This window comes from Homalodisca vitripennis, unplaced genomic scaffold (assembly GCF_021130785.1).
Source record: "Homalodisca vitripennis isolate AUS2020 unplaced genomic scaffold, UT_GWSS_2.1 ScUCBcl_1696;HRSCAF=5643, whole genome shotgun sequence".
NCBI lineage: Eukaryota > Metazoa > Arthropoda > Insecta > Hemiptera > Cicadellidae > Homalodisca > Homalodisca vitripennis.
The window spans coordinates 63,675-76,045 of record NW_025777820.1 but is presented as its reverse complement, the minus strand read 5'-3'; the positions used below and the strand labels follow the sequence as shown (position 1 = coordinate 76,045).

General features: G+C 32.6%; 1 pseudogene; it reads right to left on the bottom strand.

Annotated features, from left to right (window-relative positions):
* Positions 1-309: 309 nt before the first annotated feature.
* LOC124371591 lies at positions 310-7,869 on the bottom strand (annotated as a pseudogene).
* Between the last annotated feature and the right edge of the window lie 4,502 nt (positions 7,870-12,371).

The window sequence follows — 12,371 nt, the reverse complement described above, 5'->3', positions numbered from 1 at the left end:
TTTTTTGTACGTACCATTTTTAAATTATTTCCTTGTAATTTTTATATTATGTGGTTTTATAAAAAGTTGCAATGTTTATGTTACAAAATTTATTTATATTAAAGGTTTTATTATTAGTCCTCAATTTTTTAGCAAAATTTGAGGGAGTTACAGGCACACAAATGTTAAAAGTAGTGCACATGAGGACCAAGAGCCCCACATTTTTCAGTAACCCCGCGATAAAGTCACGCTGTTATTCCCTCAGACACAATAACAAAGGTTGGTCTGAATGCGATACCCAAAGGGTATGTTTACTTTTAAACTAAAAAATTACATTTTCTCTTTGGCAGATTCCATTTTTGGCGTCTCTTTTGCATGTTTTAAATTCTTCTCCGCGTCTTCCACGGCGCCTGTCTTTGTTGGCCAACTTTCTCTCGCAGGTTAGCCATGACTTGTCATGGTGTCTTAGGCAAGCGCACACGGTGATGGTTGCAGAGTATTGCGACTGCTGTTCGCTCTGTTGTACGCCAATAGCTGTCAACACAAACAACAGAAAAAATAACCCATGTTAATACTCTTACCCTGTACATAGGTAAAATTCCAATACTCAGATAAATAAGTTAAGGGGGGAAAACAAAAAAAATTAATAAAGTTCATTTTATTGTGTCAACAAAAGTAAATTAATTTATTATAAAAAGGACAAGTGAATTTTTTCTAAAATGTTAATTACAATATTTTCTATATTACATTACAAACTTTTATTTCGCTCTGAGTGCACATATTCTTACAGTCACATGTTTAAGTGTATGCGTGTTTGTGAGTGTAAATTTTCCTTATTCATGCAAATGTGTAAGGTCAGGGTCTGTGAGCTCTCCTCAAGCTGGTTTCTGTCGTGTGCACGAGGCGTTGAACGTACGGATACCACATTGGCCGTCAGTCCGTCCATCAGGTTCACTCAGGATGTTTCGTTCAGCACGGCAGTCTTACAAGGAAAACACATCTTGTCATATCTTGGCGGCTATAAAAAACTTTATCCTTGTCAATGAAATAGGAAAATGTAAACAATTCGAGAACGCACATGAGGCGGTCAAACAGTTCGCTCATTATGGTTTCTTGTTTTACCATGAATAGCACAAGATTCTTGAAAACTCCTCTTTTCCACTGGTACTTCGTTGTAGCTATCGAATTGAATCTTTACCCAAGAAGTCAAAAACACAACCACAATTTTTCTTTGCCAGTAAAATCCGAAAAGGGATCTTTTCACCAAAAGCTATAAACCAAAAATGTAATTGTAAACTAGCAGTTAGCCGTGGCTTTATCACACTATTTTCATCGGACTGCACTATATTATTGATACGAATTCTTTGCATATAATATGATGGAACCCTACAATTTGTCTTAACCCATTCACCTACTTCGACGAGCCGTTCCGGACGCGGGTCCTGCAGACCTTCGTAGGAGCGCTTCCCCGCCGCAGTATATAGTTCTCTTTTAAATCGACAGATTGCTGCACTATATCAAAAACTCTATGTTCGTTTCCCAATGGTTATCTTGTTTGTTTAGAACAAATATGTTTTTGTCATTAGTGGGCCTAAACTGACGTAGCAAAGATAACAGATGGAATTTACTCCATATGACACCTGCTTGTTGTTAGTGTCCGTTACAACTATGGTGGTAATAGGTTACGTGACAGTGAAATAGATCGTATTTAAATGAACGATTCTAATAATTTGTAGTGAAGAATTCAGTTACAGGTAGTGATCAATCACGATGTCGGAATGGATCGTGTGACACACACGGGAACAGTTCTCAAATATCTCCGATATTGTCGACTTCCAGAAGAGGAATGAAACAAATTCACTGACATCGGACCGGCAAATGACTTCGTAGGCCTTGTCAATGAGATCAATTCTTCATGAATATAGAATTTAAATATCCGGTAGGGGTATATAATATAAAAACGATATAATTTGTGTGTATATATTACTCATGAAATATACAAACACTCCTTTGGTGTGTGACTTTCTATGGGTCAAATAAGGTAGGCATACACAAATAATAATGCATTTAAAGGTTTTCATTTCGGGAACAAAAATTTTGGTGGTGGGCAACATAAATTTAAAAAAAATTTATTTATAAATAATAATTTATGTTATTACGGTATGTCATAGGTCTATACCTCCGTATACCTCACATTTTTTTTTTTTTTTTTTTGTTACAGGAAGTTTTAAATGGTAGGTAAGCTCAAGAAAAAACACTGCCTACAAAATATTTTTTGCAAAAAACAATGATTTACTAGGATTTACCATAGAAAGTTTACAGCTTTAAATATCTGCACACCTAAATAATAGGCAAAACAATAATGGAAATTCCTTGGCCCAACTGTGTGGCTAAAATATTACGTAGGTGAAGGGGTTAAACATTGCGGTAGACATATCAGGTCGATGTTATTTCAGTATCCATGGATTTAACACCCGTTCAACAACGTAAACAAAATGTTGAATGGGTCCTGTTTTAGAATTTATGTATGAATGAATAAATAAATATTAAATATGTCTCTAAAAAATTCTAATTTGGTCAAAAAATGTCAACTTCCATGCTGTTGATATCAATTTTCTATCTAAAGTATTTCAAGTGCCATAGTTGAGTTTGACTTGTTGCTCTGATCCCAAGAAATATATATAGCAAACAACAACAACCAACTTTGACATAAATAGCGTTCTTCTATCGGCTATTTTAATTTACATTCTGTCTCTAAGATTTTTTTTTCAATTGCCTGCCATAGTGATAATTTGCTTTTTTTGTCCGATAAGGAAAATAAATAACTTACGTCAACGTACAACAATTACTGTGGTTAAAAGTCAGATACAAACCAATTACAGTCCCTTCCACTCTATAATTTATTAATGGGTGTGCGTGATTCCATAGTTGTAATTTATAAGATAGTAACTTTGTCTTTGTAATCTTGTATAACACACTATTCTGATCAAGCACTGTATAACTATTCAATATTAAAATTCTAAAAATTTAAAATGTAAACAAATGTATAAAAAACATTAAACAAAAATAAAATTTTATTATTATTGGAGTGTTGTTCCTTAATGTATAAAAATAAAAGTGTGTATTACACAATTCTAGCTGGGAAGTGTTAACAGACTGTTTTAAGAGACAGTTAACTTTTGGATTAATAATGTCATATATTGTAATTATTTTCCAGAACCATAATATTTATGAGAAAACTTTTTTCTAATTTTCTCATCTTTTTAAAAAACCCTTTCCCTTGGACTTCTACAAATAATTTCAACTAAAAACCAATATCAGCCAAATCGGTACAGCCATGTATCAAGTATTGGTGAGACTAATTAAAAACATCATTTCATTTTTTTTTATATAAGATGTGGACAACTTAAGTTTCTTGCAATAAAAATTTAATACCAGCATTTTTTTATTGTAAATAAAGGCCTAATAAAACAAACTGGGAAATTAGGCGTAAATAAAACAAGTAACATCCCTTAGTGGAATGTTAGAAGCGATCTAAAAGAAAAATGTGTTAACTGTTTGTTTGGTAACAAAAAAAAATTGATATAACTACAAATTGACACAGTAGAACTTTCAAACATCTGGGTCTTAGTATTTAGGAATTGTCAGGAAAGGGTTCCCTTAAACATACCAGGTGGGGTCAGAGGAACTTTTTGCTCATTGAAGCAGTTGGAGGAGGCTGGCGATGAGAGAGCCCGGATGCTTAGGTTGTTGATCCACCCAGTTCAGTGTTTCATGGCAGTGGACATATGTAGTGCATGTGTTCGCTGTTGACAGTGTACTTCTCAAACGGCTGCTAAAGCGTCACCATTGCAAATTGCAATTTCTGTGGGCTTATTTAATATTGCACCAGTGGATGTAATTTCTGGTCCGGCCATTCTATCGTTCAACTTCAGAGAAAGCGGTGGTGTGAAGAACAATTTAAATTAAGTTCAGAGTTTTAAAATAAAACGAACAAGTGGTTTTGGACGTTATTTGACCATTACAACTGTAGAGTCAAGAGTTTTTAAAATAAACGGAACAAATTGGTTTTGGACGATTCGACCATTACAACGTAGAGTCAAGAGTTTTTAAAATAAAACGAACAAGTGGTTTGGTCGATTCTGACCATTACAACTGTAGAAGTCAAGAGTTTTTAAAATAATCGAACAAGTGGTTTTGGAGAATCTGACATTACCACTGTAGGAGTCAAGAGTTTTTCTTGGCAAAACAGTCAATGAGATGGATGTGGGGATGTACCCGGTTACAGCAGCACACCACAGATGTACAGTTCATCTGTATTGGTCAGCAAGGTCTCAAAAAATCCGCAAAATTTTAGACCCTTGCCAATATTTTTTTGTGGAAGCTATCTCAAATCACTGGTTTATAATCATGGGTCCACAAAAACCTGGTTCAACTGAAGTAAAAACAAACATGTCTTTACAGCTATTGCCAACAATTTGCCATTCAGTATGCTGGGAAAATAAGGTTGAACGGATCTTTTAAGGTTTTATTGGGGAACAAATCAGGGAAACGCCTTATTGCTTAATTTTGCCATTACTCAAAAACCGAGTCATAAAATAAAATTCTAAATGTATTTTACGATATAAAAAAGAATTAAATATATAATCTTCCATCGACATTTTCTTTTAAGTTTAATTTCTGTTATACGGGCAAGTTCCTTCCTTTCCTATAGTTTCTCTGCAACGACGGGAGCGCAACTGAACCCATCATTGTAAAACTGATATTAATGGATGGGATCAATTGATTCTGATGACTTGGACTGTGCAGTTTGTATTAACCTTTTAGGAAGAGGTTGGGATATAATACATGGGAACTAACATTGACTTCTTCTTTATGACCTTTCTATAAGATATTTTATAAATTTAAAATCGGATCATGTTTGGTAAATATAAGTTCCAAATCTCAGATATTTGTCATTCCTGTGTAACAGGCTGTTGCACTCACTCCAGCTTGATATTGTCAGACAGGCTGGCGACTGTTTTGTGTATTTCTATAGAAAAATAAAATAAGAAACTAAAAAAATAATTCCTCAGGTGAATTTTATTGTATTTGCTCTTATAGTAAACAAAAGAATTAAAAACTAGAAAGCAAAGTTAAAACTATTATTATTAATTGTTTTTAACCGGTTTACAAACTACCACTAATAAATCCATTTAAACTTTTTTCTGGTATTTTACCAAGACAAGTAAAAAATATTGGTTTCTTTAAGTTCATCAGCTAATTTTGTATTACAAAACAAAACTATAAAATTATAAAAGGTAAAAATAAGATATACAAACTTATAAAACTTAGCGTATTTAGTGATAAAGTAAAAAAAAAAAGTTCATGTTTAACAAAAAACATGTTTGATTTTTCAAATAAATTTTGATTTAATTGTAATAATATGAATAAACTGAAAAGGTGTAAAATTCATTTTACTATAAAACAATCGATATGATATTTTCAAAAAAAATAAACCTAATCACACGATGAAGAATAACACACGGATAGTTAGTAGACGTTCGTCTTTGAATACAGGAGAATGCTTGTAGCACACGCCACGGATATGTTTGGTTATCGGCTCATGTCGTATGAGGGACGGCAAGTCAGAAAAAAAAAAACTGACGGAGTCAGGTGGTCTCAAAAAAGTATAGGACAAAGACATTCTCCACTTTCCCCACCTCAGTAACTGTATTTTGTGGTTTTTGGTCAAAGCCTACCATTTCTAATATCATACATCTACTGGCAATTGGAAAAGGTTAAACCCAATCATTACATACTTGGTATTGGTGATATTGGTAGTGATTCGATACATAGTTTAAATTAAATAATATAGAGAATCATGTAAGAAAGTGTTTAAAAAAAAATTAGGAATTTTGACCAATTCCTGCTTCTTTATATTTTTGGGAAAGTTCTAAAAATTTGTAAAAAAAGAATCCCACTAGTAATTTTTACATCATTCAATTCATAAATCGTTAAATTTATAACACGAGATATTTAGAACTAATTATAAATAACTCCATACTTAATTATAAACAAATTGGGTATTAATATATTTATATTCTATACTAGTTAGAAAAAGAGTGCCTATTACATGGGGAATTAAAATGGTTTAATAATAATACCTGATGGGATGATAAAAAGAAATTAAACTTCATTACGTTTTTGTTTCTTCTCTGACTGGGGCATACTATTAATAACAGGCATGTATTCATATAAGGATTGGGGAGATTTTTATTTTCAGAAGATTTTAAAAACTGTCTTAACACTACACTCGGGCGACTATACGGAGTTTTCCTCCGTTTTGTCATTTTTATTATTTAAAATAAATACTACTAGTTTCTGATGTTGGGGAAAGTCGTTTTCCCGCAGTGTATCTTCACGGCATCTTTCGGGGAAGTGAAACAAAAAACATAGCTCCAAGCTTGTCTTTGTCTAAAATCTGTTCAGTATGAGGTCTACTACGTGCAGTAAGGGACTGTCGATTCCTCCGTGAGCGTCCGATGGTTGTGTTTGTAGTGCGTTTGGTCGAAATTCTCCGTGAGCGGCCTTATTAGTGTTTAGTTTTTTATGGGAAAGTAATAATCAGTGTACGCCTAATATGTGTTGGACTGTGATGGTTTCTTTTTTGTAAGTTTTTAACAAATATATTTTATTTGGGAAAAATCTATGTGAAAATGGAGAATGATAGCAGAGAGGGGAATCTTGTCAGTGTACAAGTTTTCCCGTGGTTGTGCTAGCGAAACATTTCAGTTAACTGTTTATGGTGAAGTGAACAAATTTGTCGGTTTATAAGAAAACCAGAAGGAAAATATAGTTTTGACACTTTGTGTTAGTGTTTAAAAAAGTTGTTTAGTAAAGAGTAAATTTTCTTGATTTTAGGAGCAATAATTTAAACCCATTTAAAATTGTCATAATATCTCACAAAAAAATTGAAGTGAGTTGCTTTTGTAAGAAGTTAAAAACTAAGTTTAATTTCATATATTATTTTAAAAGTAGGTCTAAACATTTTTACAATTAATTGTAGTTTAATTCCTTAAAACATAATACTAATGTTTTGATTAGTTTTAACACAATAAAACATTTTTTAAGATTTTTGAATTTCTTATTTGGAAAAATCATTAAATAAGAGAGTTAATTTTTATTTTCAATTTTCTAAAATTGAATATATTACATTGTAATTTAAATTCAATGTTATGGAATATTTAACACAAATCAAAAAAAAACAGTTTAAAACAATATGATATCAATTTTATTCGATAACCTGGACGGAAACCTCCGTGAGCACCTGATGGAGGGTTAAAAAAAAGGCATGATGAAATTGTCATGATGAAAGATTTTTTTTATTTACTATTGCATTGTAATTTATCATCATTATTTTATTAAATCGTAGACTAAGTAGCTTTTAGGAAAATTGAACATGGTCATTACCTTACCAGGCAGGCTATGCTCCAAAAACATTATGGAATTAATATATGGACAAATAAATTGATTGATTGATTAGGTACTTTTAACTATGTAATTGTATATTCCACCATCTTTGTAAATAATAAATAATTTTAACACTCTTCACCTATCTGTTCACCTTCGTCATTCTTCGGTACCACCTTAGAACATGGTTACTATAAAAAGGTATTACATTTTTTTTTGTTCTCGCTAAGGGTTAAATTACTTGTCAACACCCACGTAACTTTTTCGGATAATGTATTTATTTAATGAGGGTACTAAATTTAATTGATGACAGATTTAGGCTATTAATTGCAGCTTAGCGTCCTTTCTCTCCTCGTGCAGTTGAATGTGTTCCACCCGCAGAGTACAAACAGAGCCGGGGACCGTGTCAGCCCTATCTGGTACCTCACTCCTTCTCATTTAACCCGCTTCTTCTAACAGCCAACTAAGACATTGACATCAAACATTTAATATGAGTTTAACACATCTTGTACTCGACAGAGAAACAAACAGCCGACCGTGTCGCCTTGGTCCTCATCTTTCTCATTACCTGCTCTCAAACGCCGAACTAGATCTTGCCACAACATATTAATATGTGTTATATAACAACAACATTGTTAAACGGAACAGAGAACAATCCAGCCGACGCCGTGGTGCCGCCTGGGTCCTATCTTTTCTTCCATTTACCTGCTCTCAACGCGCCAAACTAGACACTTGCCACAAAACAATTAATATGAGTTATTAACCACACAATAGTAAACGGACCATAGAAGAACAACTGCGACCGTTGTGTCCGGCCTTGGTCTCATCTTTCTCCGATATTTTTTTTTTTTCTTTATTTTTTTTTTTTTTTTTTTATTTTTTTTTTTTTTTTTTTTTTTTTTTTTTTTGTTTTTTTTTTTTTTTTTTTTTACCTGGCTCTCAAACGCCATCTAGGACATCTGCAACAAACAATAAAGATGAGTTATTAAAAAAAACAAATCAACCAATAGGTAAAAACGGACCAGAGACAACAACAAAACGCCGACCGACGGTTGTCAGCGCCTGGGGGTCACCTCATTCTTGTCTCATTACCATGGTCTCCTCAACGCGGCCAACTTAGACAATTGCACACAAACAATTAATATGAGTTATTAACACTACACAACAATTTTAGTAACGGAACACAGAAGAAACAACAGACCGGACCGTTGGTCCGCTGGTTTCCTCATCTTTTCTTTCATTATACCGCCTCTTCAACGCCAATATAGGGGGATCATATGCTCACAAAAAACAAATTAATATTGGAGTTTATAACAACAACATAGTATCGACGACCCAGAGAACAACAGCCTAGGACCCCGATTGTCCGCCTTGGTCCTCATCTTCTCACATTACCGCTCCTCTCACCGCCAACTAGGGGTGCATTGCCACAAAACAATCAAAGATGGGAGTTATAACACCACATTAGGGTAAAACGAACAGAGAACGGACAGCGGGGGACCCCGTTCCGGTCTGGTACTCTTCTTTCTTCATTAACCCCGGAGACTATCAACTCCAAATAAATAGTCATTGGCACAAAAACAATATAACAGATGAGTTTATAACACAACATAGTAACGGAAAAACAGAGAAAACGGATAGGGCCGGGACCCGTGTGTCCGCCTGGGTCCTCTCAATCCTTTCTCTACTTTACCACGCTTCTCTTTTAACGCCAACTAGGACAATTGCACAAAACAATATAAGATTTGAGTTATTACCCTTTTTTACAATAGTAACGACAGCTGACCGTTGTACCCATTGGTCCTCATCCTAACTCATTACCCCATGCTTCAACAGCCAAAACATACATAGTAATCAGCTGGACAGTGTCCTTATCCTTTAGGACACCATACATCTTATGTACTATACATTAATACACAGAGTCTCATTATATTAATTCATATTTCGCGTTTCGTTTTTTTGGAGTAAATGTATATGTATAAGACTTTCTCGACAACATTTTAATTAGTAAGCCTCCTATTTTATACATTAACATACATGTTTTGTATCACTTGACCTTAAAATATTAATTGAAGAAAATGTATGCATTAGTTAAATTTTTAACTTTCCCATTCACCCATCAAAGTATTAGGTATTAGTGATTGGCAATTGAAACATGTAAGTATTTTTAGGATATAGATATATAAACTAAGCGGTGTTCACATTATTTTTCAAAAGAAAAACTGTAAGACCAGTTTGAAGCTATCCTGGTACTTTTGGACAAAACATCAATATACGTTATTGTTAACATAACGGTTATTTACATTGATTGACATAAATACAAACACAAGAGCTCGGTTTTGGTTATTGTCTTGGCTGTTGTGACCTTTATTAGTTAACACTAAAATAGTCAAAAGCAATCTTAGAGCTATAAATGTAGCTTTGACACTTGATTTATATAATTTAAAAACCTTTAATTTCAAAGTACAATGAAATAGACAACAAGTACTTATTTTGCAACTTGAAATTATTAGGAGAGAACAATATTTATAACTTTTCAGGGATAAGTTTGGTGAAAATTGTTTAAAAATATATAAATTACTGATTAAACAAAGAATATACCCTTGTCAATAAAAATACATGAGCAAACAAGCCGCTGGCGGCGTTATCCTCATCTCTTTAGACTTCCAGTCTGCAGTGTAGTCCTCTCGTATTTAGTCTATGCTACTGGCTAAATTTCCGGGCGCTGTTATTGTTTCGCTATTTACTGCCAGATCTTTTTCGCCCTTTTAGTATTTGAAGAGGGGTTCAAACATGAATGTAGTTTGCTAATCCTGACCTTGAACATTTTTCAGTCCAACTACCTGGCCAGCAACAGTAACCTGAAAATGTCAATCATGAGATTTTAGATAACACGAAATTATTAAATACAACTAATATTTTATATATATATATATAAATGTTAACTTAAATTGTTTAAAGGTGAATTACCCTACTAGTAGAGAAATTATCAGAGTTTAAGTTAGAAAAAATAACTGCTTAAACCATTCTACTTAGCCTAATTTTTATGAAATAATTGAAAAATTAAAATACAAAAGACACAATAAAATCTACACAAAAATATATTAGGACATCCTAAAGAAGAAATAATTAACACCAGTTTTGAATTTTTCTTTTTTTGTAAATCATAATAATCACATTCACACAGTTTTGAGCTTATCTTTTTTTACAATGATTTAACATTTTACAAACTTAAATTAAAATATTGCATAATCCTGTATATTTTACAGTTTATGCTTACTACTCTGTAATGTTAAATAATTTTATAACACAATCATCAATGAACAGTGTGAAGTTTCTATGTTCAACACACAAGACGTTGTAAAAGAAGAAGGTAAACATGTCTAGTTATTAAATTCTTAGTAATAAAAGATATGTATACTAATTATTTTCTTTAAAACATGTATGTAAAAAACATATTTTACAATATGTTCTAAGTTGTTTTACCATTAAAATTCAAACCCTTTTATCAATCAAAATAAATAATAGAATAACCGAAATGCGTTTTATTGAAGTATCAATTCATTTACGTGTGTCAGGCAGTTGTTATGGATTTTTTTTTGTATTAACTAAAACTATCCACCATCTCCATTAAGAGGTATCATGGTAATATGGATTGATTAAGTGAAAGTGAACTCACAGAGTTGCTCATGTCGGACCTCTCGCCAACCTGTGCCCTGAGCGGGGGTGGGGGGACTTTACTGTCTTTACTCGCATGATGAAGATAATGTTCTTCAGCAACCGACTCGTCTCTCTTCTCAATTTGCCCATTTTCGGATGTGTTCTCCTCGTCCACGGACACAGACCCGGTGGTTCTATTTTGGGAAGTTGGCCGATTTTCTTCTTTGTGGACCATACAATCATGCAGAATCCATATTCCTTTTTGCTATTTGTTTCTCATTTTTTTTTCTTTGATCGCTAAGAAAATCGAAAGGTTTTTTATTAAAAATTGACAAAAGGAAACATATTTGGAATTTTAAATACAAAATAAATATATTAATAGCATAAACAATCAAATGAAACTATAGTATCCCCTTCTGGTAGTCAGAAGAAAGGTATATTTTATATACATACTGTCCCATAATGAATTACCAGAATAAAAAGTACTAAATAAATTTGAACATGTAATCTATAACAATTTTACTGCAATGTCAGTTTTGTTAATGACTGGCATGTTTTAATATGTTAATTTAAATAGTAGGACCTAGCTTTATATTTCAAATTCAAAAACATATCTATTTAAAAACCCAACCAGGAAACTGTTTCTTCTAAACAGACATTAAATTGTTAATCACTGTTTTTTCTAATATAATTGATATAGGAATTGAATATCCAAAATACCATTGGAGGTTTGATTGGCAATCATAAGAGAGTTTTTATGGGAAAATTGTAAAAAAAGATGATGTGAGAAAAGAACTTTTGCCAAAAAAAAAACCTGTAACTAGAATGTTAATTATTTATAATATCTAGACAGAATAACATCATTTATGAAACATAAATTGTGAATGTTGCAAAACTTTTGGTGGAAATACGTTTGGAGAAATCAAATCATTTTATGTGTCTTTTACGACTTTGTTTATTTTCTCATGGAAGCATACATTCCTGTGCTAAAACAAAATAAAACCTTGAAATAAAGTTGGAAATATTTACTGGATAATTTAGGCTAACGTTTAGTTTAATATTGCATGTGGATAGTGTTTTTATAGCTTTGTATTTCAGTGAGCAATCAACTACTTAATGTATTGTGCCCGACAAAACTAAAAAGTTGTAAAGAATAGCAAATTTCAAGGAACGGCTATTGCAGACAGAGTTTATGAGAGATGTCAGTGTAATTTTTAATCAACTAATAAAAAACTAAAACTAAGATACTAAAATTGTGGGACTTTAATTTGTGATTATTT